At 38.7% G+C, this 12,581-nt stretch overlaps 1 protein-coding gene across 5 annotated transcripts in view; it reads left to right on the forward strand.

Annotated features, from left to right (window-relative positions):
* The window catches only part of adarb2 (adenosine deaminase RNA specific B2 (inactive)), a 150,865-nt gene that overhangs the window by 66,665 nt on the left and 71,619 nt on the right, over window positions 1–12,581 (forward strand). The gene's annotated exons all lie outside the window — the stretch shown is intronic.

Genomic DNA, 12,581 nt, shown 5'->3' on the forward strand with positions numbered 1-12,581 from the left:
AGTCTTCACTTCCCTTGGATAAAATCCCGTTTCTAGACTCACAAAGGCGGGGTACCGTTATATTGTTAGGTGCCGACTTCAAAATGTGAACAGCATGATTAAATTTCACCCTAGAGTGCAATACTCCCAACTTTCTGTGATTCATTCTGATTTTTAATTAAAATAGATGGCGTCGTGCATGCTTGAAACATCATTTCTGTTCCAGCTTTTATTTACATTGCAAAAATGCACAAAGTGTATTGGTTGCTATTAACAATAAAATTGTGATTTTCTGTCATTTCATCCATTCACCACTGTAATCTAATGAGGTGACATTTCTTATCAAGTTTGATTGGCTCAGTGCATACAAACACATTTAATTAGACTCCATAACTGCAGCGCTTGCCCTCGCTTGCTGGCCTTAACGAATAATTACACATTTACATGGAAGCGTCTAACCTATTTTAATTAGCCAGTTGAGTTTTGTTTTGTATTTTTTTTTATGACGGCATAAAGTTCAGCAAAATGACAAACAGATGTATTGCCAATTATCGAGCATTCTTAGCAGGTCATTATTGTTGCGTTTGTTTTGACTGTCATCCATCTACAGTACATTTTGGCCCTCTAATTTGTCCCAGTGAGCTTGTGTAAGTGAGCGGAGAGTTGGCAGCACCTGAATGCTCCTCCTTGTAGCTTACTTGGCGAAGCGGTGGCTCGTCCAGGCAGTTGAAATCAATAGGGGCAAGAGGCAAATGTGGCTCTGTGTGGAGCAGATGGCAGAAGAATGGGCCTTCCTCTTGCTGTGGCTCTCTTGGCTCCATACAAATGGGTCACCTCCCATCATTGAGATCTTTAGTACAGTGCGACTGTGCACTGGATGTGTAAGGCGCAGGTGGAATTTGAAGTCGAACACTGTTTCCACATTTTTCTAAAAATAAAAATTTGTTTAGAATTCTTCCTCAAACACACGAAGTAAAGCCGATGCATAAAGCCGCTGTCAGATATTCCCAGACACATCAACACAATAGCACGGATTATTGGTAACTACTGGGCTCTGTTTTAGCTTGAAAAAACTTGCAAAAACATGACAGTGGTCCACAGAGTTTGTATATATTTGTTTCAGCCTATTTAGCATGGAGCAATTATTTTTGATGGGGACATTTATAATGAAAAGCTAATGGTAAAGGCAGTACACAGGGGACCACTGCGTACTTGCAGTTCGTTACCCACAGATTGCTTTTTTTTTGGGGGGGAATCAAATATTGGGTATCACTTATCCACATATTTTCTTAATTTGCAGTCCGGTGTGACGGTCTGAGCACTCCCCCGTGCTGAAAAGTCTCCTTGTGATTAATGCGCATGCGTTACTAACAGGGGAATTCTGGGTACGTAGCAGACGCTTACTGGAAAATCCCCCGGTGTCATAGTTCCCCTTTTTCTCCGTAGAGGGAGGGAGCTAACATACGTTATAACCTAACCCTAACTTGACCTTAAAACAAAAGTTGATAAAAAGATGTACACCTATATGTACATTCGCTGTGTTCGTCTTTCTGAGACATCCATAGCAAACATGAAAACTCTGGGACAAGTTGTCAAATGGCACATGTTGAAGCATGATGGGGATGTTTCAGACTCAGACCGCCACACCGGTTCGCCAAGTCGGATTAGCCGTAGCTTTTGTGGTATGATTTTCACTGTTAACCATGCTCAGGTTTGCTGAAATTGAAAGTTCTTGAATTTTTTAAAATACTGCATGTCAGGCCAACAAGGTTGCATGATTCGCTCTAGCTACATTAAAACTGATTGCACTTCCTCCAGTGAATCCTAGATGACACAAAGAAGATTTTCAGCCTTGTTTTCATAAGACATTACACAGTTTCTCACATTCTACCAGTTCATTACTTATTTCATCTCATTTTATCATGAAATACTTGCACTCCTTCACAAACTGTCTATCTGCGACAGCAACATGTGGCTGCCTGAAAGTTAGGAAGCAAGCACCAGTTGGAAAGGGAAAGGGCGGTTAAAAAAAAAAAAAAAAAGCAAATTGACAATAAAAGGAGAAACATCATTTACGACGTGATTGAAAAATGTTAGCACAAGCTTTTATTGAGATGAATGGAGCCGCTCAGCACAACGTAGATATCTGTGTCAGCTTCTGTTTGTGTTGCGCGTACACCCTCACCGTCAGTAATTATAGCGTCGTGTCGCTGTCTAGCTTGGCCTGCCAATCAAATGATGAGAGAGCTACGAACGGCAGCGCCGAAACATCTGCGCTGAAATGGTCTCAAATGTTTTTTTGATTCCAAGTACAAACGCCACCAGCTCTAGTTTCACCTCAGTGCTAATCTTGCAACTGGGTGTGCAAAACAAGGACAAGAGTATGAAATATTGTGGCACTTTTTTGCAGACATTGGGTATCAGTGGTGACAGCAAAACCTTGTAAGAGCTTTAACGATGAATAAGATGCATTCAAATTAATTTTATCTACAATTTATAAATTAAAGTATTATGGTTTGCAAATAAAATTCTACTAGGCCTGGTTGTTTAATCCATTATTGCTTAGCATGTTTGTTTTTTAGTTTAAACATCATCGATGTGCACTACTAGCATACCACGTAAATGCAAACAGAGTAAACGAAAATTTTCGGCTGTGCCGTAATTTACTAATTACCTGTTGCATTACTTCCCCAGTAATTGTACAGTAAATATTTCACGGTAAATGAAAGTAAAACTACAGCTGCACACTTTAACTGCTCATCTGCCATGCCATGAAATTTCTGTGAAAGTATGTAGCTGTGTAATTCCAGAATTTTACTGTAAATTTACAGTACAGTCCAACGCTTTGCAAATGACTTATTGTGCCACTGGTGCCGCCGCCCTTTGTTGTGTAGCCTTTGCATACCATACTTTATTCATCGGGGTGGTTATCATGGCAACTTTTCAATATTTCATGTCGCACTGTATGCTGGGAACCTCACAGCTTTCCAATTCACCATCGCAACAATACAATAACAAATTCCCCCACAATGAATATTTACGAAGATGTGGTGGCCACTGCAAAAGCAAGTGTTGTCGACGTAAAGCTGCAAATATTTTGTCTTGGTTTCCTTGCCTCACCTGTGAGACATGAAGTCAGAAAACACTGAGAGAGCTCGCTGGTGGCAATGTCCTCCTCTTTTTATCACATGAAATTGTTGAACATCTTAAATGTTAATTTAGTTTGGCTAGCGTTTAACATTGAATGATGATGATCATCGTCATTTTGGTGGAGAAATGGGATGTCTCAAATGATTATCATCATCCTGTGTTTACTACTGCAAATTGTAGGCGCCATTAAATCAATTTGTGTGGATGGGCTGCTCGAGCAACTCATTTTTGGATCCTTTTTTTTGTTTGTTTTTGTTTTTTGCACTCTGTACAGTATGTCAGAGCAAAGCAATGCCGTTTGAAATGAATAAAAAAAAAAGATGTAAAAGATTTCGATTAGTCTATTCACATCACATTCAATCTTGAAAAGTTTGAGTTAAACGACAGCAGACAAGGGTGTCGGACAAGGCGAGGGCATATTTCAGTGTTTGTTGTGCTTGTTTTGTCTCGAGGCAAGCGAAACAACATGTTAGTACAGATGTGATCCACATCTGGTGAAAGTGGAATGATTCGTGTGACAGACAAATAGGCAGACTGACGGCAAGCTGCTGTTCGGCTTGATAACTCACGCCTGTTAGTAGCCTCAGCCAAAAATCCTGTATGGATTCCCACTTCTCAAAGTCATAAAAAAAAAAATCTTTGCTTTCTTTTCCATCCAATGTTCATCTTATTCTATCTATTGCTGAACATTTTATATCACATTACAAATCTTCTGGTTATGTACTCATTACGGATTAGACAGTTTATAAATAAGTTTATTTCGGCTTGTCCCGTTAGGGGTCGCCACAGCGCGACATCAAGACTACTACAGACAATTACGTTTAGGCCAGAGCTTTGCACAACTATTATCCAACATCGTTATATCGAACCAGAAAAAGATGAAAATGCATTTCTTTAATCAAGTCGACAAACTGACATTCCCGCCTAATAAACTCTATTATTTTAAAGAGATTGTTTACCAGAGACATATTGGCCTGCCTTCAGCGAAACCATGACATTTTGCTATTCTCTGGCGTTATCGTCGTGCTTAAAGTTGATAAGGAAAACACGCTTTAGGACGCTGACACACAAGGAAATGGGCGATAACCTATGGCAATCGTGGTAGAATGTCTCAAATCTAGATTAAAATCTCCCACTTCTACCTGCACTGAAAAGCCAATCACACTATCAATTCCCTTGCATCACTTCATTCATCGAATGCTTGTTTATCGGTCTGTAAATAATCATTTTGCTGTGTGTGAAGGGGAGCATTGCAACAAGTTACTGTTGAGAAAATAGCCAAAGGCAACGTGTGAGGTTAGATTGTTGTCAAGGTTAGAAAGTCCCATCAGCAAATTATATTGATCAATTTATCAATGTGGAAATTGCAACCAGGCTGATCAACATCTTCATTTTGGTTTAGAAATTCTTTGTCATACAAAAAAGTTAGAAAAAGACATATTAGTACTTTCTATGATAAGTTACATTGACATCACAGATTTCTTCTTTGCCTCGTTTTAAGGAATTACGTGGCGTACATATATTGAAAACCCAAGTGGTTACAGTACATAGCCACATTTGTGTGTCCTGATGTTTCTTAACTTATAACCTCTGTGGTTCATAAAGTATTGCCCCCCCTCCCCCGTGCTGCGCCCTCATATCAACTTTTGTTTCCCTTCTCTTTCTCCATGCTGCTGCTGACTGAAGCAGGTAGGATTGTTATTAACTTGCCTTTAGCCACCGTGTGTGCGGGGGTGTCATATATGGATTTAGCCGAGATGAGTAAAGCTGGGTCATATATTGTCTGTGGTGCTGCTGATATTGCTCAGGCCGTGTGAGGGGAAGGTGGGCCGTAAGAGGCGCATGGGGCTTATAAGGAGCCCCGCTGAAAGTGAAGTGACGCGCGCTCATTCGCAGTCGCGGTACCGCGACACAAACACATCTAATAACAGTCAGTGTGCAGCCCACTTTACTGCCGCTATTGAAAGGTTACAATGGGCGAGTTGTTAGGAAAGAAGTGCAAATGCAGGACAAATGTACTTAGTTGAATGGAATATGATTGCTTGATTGAAGTCTCACTAACAAGCTGGAAACAAGACATATTGGCCCATTTTACTTTTCTTTTCTGTTACGAAACAGCCGGAGCTCTCATTTGGTGGGAAAAAAATGCAACATCCAAGCCGGCCACACACTGCGGTGAGATGGAACTTCTTCACCAGGGGTTGTTGCTAATCTGCTCAGTTGTCTTGGTCACTTGATCCCAAGTAGATTCAAGTTGGGTCATGGAGGCTGGAGTAAGTTTCTGATAAGCAATCTGGAGGGGGAGAGCATTGTCATCATTGTCACCAGTAGAGCTAGATATTGAGCACGGAAAGTGAAAATTTGGGATATATGATATATGGTTCATTGCACAGATTCAGTAGTACTGTACTTCCTAATGTACAAATGCATGTTGCTTGCAAATGGAGCATCATTTAAAAGGGATATAATGTAAACGTAACAAAGTACTTTTTTTTTTTTTTTTTTTTTAACCACACAAATCTATAAAACGCACCTTTTGAGTGTATGCCTGCATGGTGAAATAATGTACTACTTGTAGTAGCTGTCAAATTTAAATTTCCAAACAGGATCAATGCATGGCGACATTATTACCTAGCATAATAGAAACGGTGACCCGAGGTCATCATCACATTCCAGCCAAAGGTAGGAGGTATGTTCAATGAGTAGCTGTTATTTCCTAAATGTTAAAAAGCGAGGAGGTGGTGAGGGTGCTTTTTTCCCCCCATTATTTCTTCTCTTTCTTTCAGTGAAGTTGTCTCAAGGTTGCACGTTGAGCAGGAACTTAATTAAGAGCTGTGCCCGGGGCTCCGTTTGCATGGTCGAGTGTTTGCATCGGGAAGGAGTGAGAAGCAGATACACATCATTGGCTACCTGGGTCAAGTCATGTGACGGGAAAATATTCTAATGTTTACCATGATGATCTTTTTCTTTTGAATTATTTTGGAACAAGCAAACTAGTTCACAGCTGGTTGCATATGAGGAGATGAATGAAAAGTGTAGATGAGCAGAGTAGCACACACAGCCCCCACTTATGCAGTTACATCTACTCACCCATTTCATTACGATAACAGATGTCAAATGCCAGCAAGTATACAGTAAGAATACTCAATGCGAAGTAAAAACAAAAGTAATCAGAGTATTTATTTGGCAACAATCCAAACATCTCTGTGGTCTACTGAGTGCACTTTCAACTATTTTGAGGTAAGTGAAATGTCCAAATGGTAATTTAGTGAGGAAAAAGAGAAATGTGTGCAGGTTTTCAAGGTTTAGTAATTAAAAAAAAAAAAAAAAATCTTCTGTAAAGTAAATTTTACATTTTGAGCATGACTACAAATCTCAGCACCTGCCAAAGAATAATCTTACTGATTAAAATTCTCCAGGACCATTAAAAATCTTTTTTTCATTTTATCAAGAGAGATGTAATGAATTTGATTAACATCATCCTCTTTACTTGATTTAATAAAAATACTAATAAATGAAACTTTTTTTTTTGTTTTTGTTTCTTTACTGATATTTCAGGTTATTTCCATTTATCCAATCCATTAATTGCATTGAAGATACAATCTAAATACTGTAGTTGTTCCTCTTTTCAGATGTACTGTATGCATAAATGCATGCAATTGTTATTCTGTGACTGGGAACAGTGACGCCGATGATCGGTAGCTCCGAGGCAGTTTTGTTTTTATCTTGAGTCTCAAATTTGGAAGCACCCGGTGCCTTTTTGACCCGTCTTCCCGTTTGTTTGGCTTACTTTTGCATTTCAGACTGGATATCACGTGGAGAAGTGAAGGATGCAGTCTTACGCAAGGTCACTAACCTTTTCAGTGACTTTCTCAGCTTGTGTTTTCTTTGCAATGGAGCGAGCTAGCTGCCATCCTCGTGTAAAAAGACCCAATGATGACCTTGCGTTTTATTGTTCAGTGCTACTGTAGCGCATAATGTTGTGGATTTACAGTACCAGACTATACGGGCCAGCCCGAATTTAGAGTTGTACAGTTGTAACTGCTTGAAATGCATTGACAAATAAACAATTTATTGCTAAACTGTTAGCTTCACCAAGTTGTTGCCACTCTCAGCAGATTACTGCACTTCTTTACTGCGTGTGGATTTGCTAAATCTGTGAAAATATAGTCCAAATATGATGGGCAGATGGAAAAATATGTATGTCTTGTGAGTGAGCGGGTAAGGAGAGGGGCCGGCTTAAGCCTGCAAGAGACTGCTATTAGCTTTTAATTCTGTAACAAATTATGCAATTAGCTCTGGCATCGGGATGTAGGCCATGAGAGAGGGCAGCGTAACCTTCATTTCATCTGTTCTGCAGCAAGGCAAGCGAGAGGGCGACCCAGTTAATGAGAGAATTTCTTACCCCGAGTATCTGTAAGTGCCACTTTAGCTTTTCTTTTGAGTGCTTTTTTTTTTTTTTTTTTTTTTTTTTTTTTTTTTTTTTGCCTATTTATAGGGGGATTTTCATAATGTGTGTGTTTCCTTTTTGGAAGAAAAAAAATGACTCGTGTTCTTAAAACAAAGAGGTAATTTGTCTGTGCATATGAGATAATATTGTCTGGGGAGTCGAGGGATTCACGTTCTCTGCTTGACTGTGAAACTGAAGGAAGGTGTAAATTTCAAGGTGTGTGTGTGTAGGCACGTGTATACCTTTTGCACAAAAAAACACTATGACACTTCATTCTAACAAGATGGATGGAAAATAAAATTGATATTTAAAGCATGAAAGCATTGGGTTTATTGGGTTTATCACCCGCTAATGACATTTAATACAAAATCTGCATCAAGAATGGTGCAGATGGCCAACCTAATGCAACATAAGTGGGGAAAATAAATTGTGGAATGCTGTTTTGTATAGTCGTTCATCCTTTCAATTTTTGGTCAGCAGGAAACTGCGTTCTTGGCAGATTTTCATGGACGGACCTCCGGAGGTTCAAATTTTAAATGAGATGTTCCCTGAGGAAATAACGGAAATAGAAACAAACCTTACTGTGGTGGCATCAGAAAGTATCAGCGGTCACTCGACTTGTATGACTTTGAATTTACGTATTGTATTTTAATTTTCCGCCACACCTGGCAGCCACAGAAAGTTCACAAATCAGTCTGCTTCACTTATTTGGCAGGTGACAAATGTTCAAGCCGGTGGGGATTTCGGCGCTCTCGACTGTTCTTGTTCGTTCGCTGCATTGTGGAGCTGAAAAACAAAGAGAATGTGTCAATCTGCCTCCTCTGTTTACAAATCCATGAGCACAGTTTGCAATCAAGGACTCGCTTGTCTGAGAAGCTGCTCGTATTGTTTGCAGTTGCCGTGGTTACCGTCAGAGGCCAACCGCTCAGAACACTGAGCTTTGGAAGAAATACGTTTTATTGATTTGTAGAGGAGCAGAAATGTACTCATTATTCTCAGATGATAGATGTATTCTATATTACAAGTATATAGTCCACTTGTAGCCTATTATAGTCTAAGACTATTTTAGGACTAGACTATCCTGAGATACAGTACTTATTATTGTTGGTGATATTTGGAATTCATACAAGCCTTCAAGGGCACTTATGATGATAATACTATTGTTATGGGATGTAAGAAAACAAGTAATGGGAGAAAAGGTTGAGCTGCACAATCTACTGAGATTCAACTCAAGAACTGGATTGGACGTCTTTTTTTTTTTGTTTGTTTTAAAAAGATTATGAATTTTATTTATTTATTTCAAAAAACATGTCTGAAAAACACTGTAGTGATGCCAATGTTTATACCTATGATTGTATGGCTTATTTTTATTGTTTTTAATACTTCACTAACGTAGTCGGTTAAGATTTTTATAAGACTCCTCATTTGAATTATTATTATTATCATTGTCGTTGTGGGGCGGCATGGTGGTTCAGTTGGTAAAAGCGTTGGCCTTACAGGTCTGAGGACCCGGATTCAATCCCGGCCACGCCTGTGTGGACTTTGCATGTTCTCCCCGTACCTGTGTGGGTTTTCTCCAGGCACTCTGGTTTCCTCCCACATCCCAAAAACATGCAACATTAATTGGACACTCTAAATTGCCCCTAGGTGTGATTGTGAGTGTGGCTGTCCGTCTCTATGTGTCCTGCGATTGGCTGGCAACCAGTTCAAGGTGTACCCCACCACCTGCCCGTTGACAGCTGGGATAGGCTCCAGCACTCCCCACGACCCTTGTGAGGATAAGCGGCAAATAAAGTGGATGGATTATCATTGTGATATGGTACTTGTATTTGATTTGGACGTGTACCTATGAAAGTATCAAATGAGTATATGCTTGTCGGCTCACTTGCCAAGATTCATTGGTTGTTTTACGTTGCTCCAGAATGTAATTGGCACGTAACAACAGCCCAAATGTTAGTTTTTATTTAAATCGAGTTTTTGGTTAAAGCTGACCTTAAGCAGTCTGTCCATGTTGGGTTTTTTTCCCCCTCAAGCATTTTGCTATTCACCACGTAAATAAACGTTGGCGCCAGTGTTGAAAGCGTTTAACCTGATCAGGGTCTTGGGTAATGGACTCTTGTCTTGTCAAACTTAAAAAGTAAACAGTCACATTATCTCCAAAAGGTTAGCCACATCTAAAATTTGTGAGAAAATGGCTGCTTCCTCAAAACTGTCTGACAACATAACACTTGTTCCCATTTATCCATATCTAAAATCTTTTTTTTTTATTTCCAATTGATTTTTTTTTATTTGAAATTGAACTTTGACAAAAAATACATACCTAAGACCCAAATTTTATATATGCAAATCTTCACAAAATGTCACCAAAAGTGTGAAAATGATTTCATTTCAATTTCCTCACAGATTTAAAATCGTTGCCTATTTAGTTGAACACAAACATGATAAGTACTCGTAGGAAGCCATAATTTATACTGCTGTATGAATGACAACAGGTTTATTGTACCTGCTGGCATCTAATTCCAAGTACTGTCATGATACATCACTGACAAAGATATATGAACAAAGAAATATATTTGTAAGCAATAAATCATAAATGTACAAAACATAGTGAAATTGGATAATTTCCCGCAGTACCCCAGATGATCGCATATGTTGCACGGTACCCTGATCACTTTTTAACTCATTCACTGCCATTGACGGATTTTGACACTTTTTCTTCAAAATTGAAGAATGTTTGCATGCTTGGCTTTCAAAAGTTTTCGATACGTGACTAAACATCTGGGGCGCTTTGCGGACTGGTGATTTTAAAAACTAAGAAGTCCTTGAGTGAATCTTGTTCAACTACAGAGTGAGTAAATAATGTTCTTGCAATACCTTTACTGGTTCTTCTGGGTGTTGGAGTACCACAGTAATAATAGCTCAAAGTTTTCACAAAATAAACACTCTCCTTAATAATGGTGATGTTGTATTTAATCATACTGTTATCATGGAAATGTTTTTCATGTCCAATATAGATGATTATCTAATTACCACCCAATTTCACACAGTGGAAAGCTCAAAGACTTCTATTATGCGCCAGCGCTTAATGAGAAAATCTCTTTTCATAGTGACGAAATCCTGTCACAAAACCCCTTTCACCATTCCTACATGTAGTCCTCTCACGCATAATTGTATTACAGACTGCATGACATTGTTCCTGGTTAATTCACAGCCTGGAGGTTGAGACAAGGAGCATATGTGGGCTTCACTGTTGCTCAAACTCACTCGAGAGTGCACACTTGCTGATTATTCCCCTGATAAGCGGCAGCTCTACCTTGTCAATCAAACATCACAAATTTAATTTCATCATTCTAACGTTATTGTATTTGGCTTAAATGGGTGTTCGGTGTTTATAAAGATCACCTCAGCATTGGTAACGCCCTACAGAAATGTATGAATTTTCAAGTAGCGATATTCAAGTGCTATTCACATATTTATATTTATGTATATTTCACCTTTTCAAAGCTAAAAATCAAAACATGTATCCTATCATTTCATTGGAACCATTATTTGTCATTTGAAAACGATGAAGCTTCAATTCAAATGTTCTGGAAAGTTGAAATCGACTGGAGTAAATTTAATGTTTGGGTCTAGTCTTATTTGTTTAAAAAAATAACAGTTAAAGAGCGCAGGTGCATGTTTTTTCTTTCCTGCAAGATAGCAATCTGTGGAAATCTGGAAAACCTAAATTAAACCATGATAACAGTAATTAACAAACAAAATTCAAAATGTAAAAAAAGTCTACTCTACAGAGACTGATTTAATTATTGCCCCCCACCCCAAGAAAAACGTCCTATGTCTTAACAAAATATCAAACAGCTTTTCCTCTTCTGCAAAAAAGTAAATATATGAAGCTATGCAAATGGCAAAATCAGAGCTTCGAGTACTCTGGTCCAAGCTAATATTGTACAATTTGGAAAAAATAAATGTTTAAAAAAAAAAAAAGTGTTACGATTGAATGTATTGACGTGCAAACTAGCAATGAAACCTAAAAAAAATATTTTTTAAAATACTTTTAATGTTCACTATAAAAGATAAAAGTTGAAAATATAAAGGAAAGGCATTCAAACTTATACAAGTAATTTTCCCATTTCAATACTAATTTTATCTTTTCTTGCTTATCAATCAGCAAGATGCCTGTAACACCAATCTTCGTAGCATAAAGAAAATAATATTTATCTCCCTGAATGATCTGAACTCATGTTTCCACTCTAGTGTTGTTACTGCCGAGAGGATTGCGTGAATGTTGGCCTTGTTTAATTACTAACATCTCTATCTTTAGAAATTAATGAACCGTTAAAAAAAAACTTTTGTTTTCCTTTAATGCGTTGTGAAGAAGTGAGTGAAAACCCTTTTTGCACATAAACGGAAATATTAAATTTTTAATTCCAATACAGTTCAAATTTTTGGGGAAATGCTTCAAAAAATATATTTTTTTTTTAAATTGAATGAACTCCCCCAGCTGAACATTTTTGACATGACACAAAAGCTAATGCCCGATTGCTGAAGGACTTTACCTCTTCACCAATTACTACATCCTGTTTCCGGCATCACTGCAAGTAGCAGATAATGTAACGGCTCTGCCTCTGCGTGCTCGCCGCATCACGGCAGCCGACAGCATCCAGCGCAAAAACACATCTGGCACCTCCACGTTTGCCACTTAGCTAAATTACATTACTTCTAGCCTGGTGCCTCTAACAAGGTGCTCTGTGTATTTCACTGGGTAAATACGAAGGTAACATGGCAAGAGACAAAGAGGGAGAGTACCTAATACAGTGTTAACGATTGCTCAGTGAGCTCCTCTGCTTCCCATTACACACACTGTGCACCTTTTAACCTTGTTAGCAGCCCACGACAGCACGCCATCCCAGCATGCTTGTTCCCTGATTTCGACGTGGCTCAGGTGGTAAAATTCATGGTAGATTTACAGGTCTGTAATTAAAATTGAAAATGAATTCTGGTA

Source organism: Syngnathoides biaculeatus, chromosome 19 (assembly GCF_019802595.1).
Source record: "Syngnathoides biaculeatus isolate LvHL_M chromosome 19, ASM1980259v1, whole genome shotgun sequence".
NCBI lineage: Eukaryota > Metazoa > Chordata > Actinopteri > Syngnathiformes > Syngnathidae > Syngnathoides > Syngnathoides biaculeatus.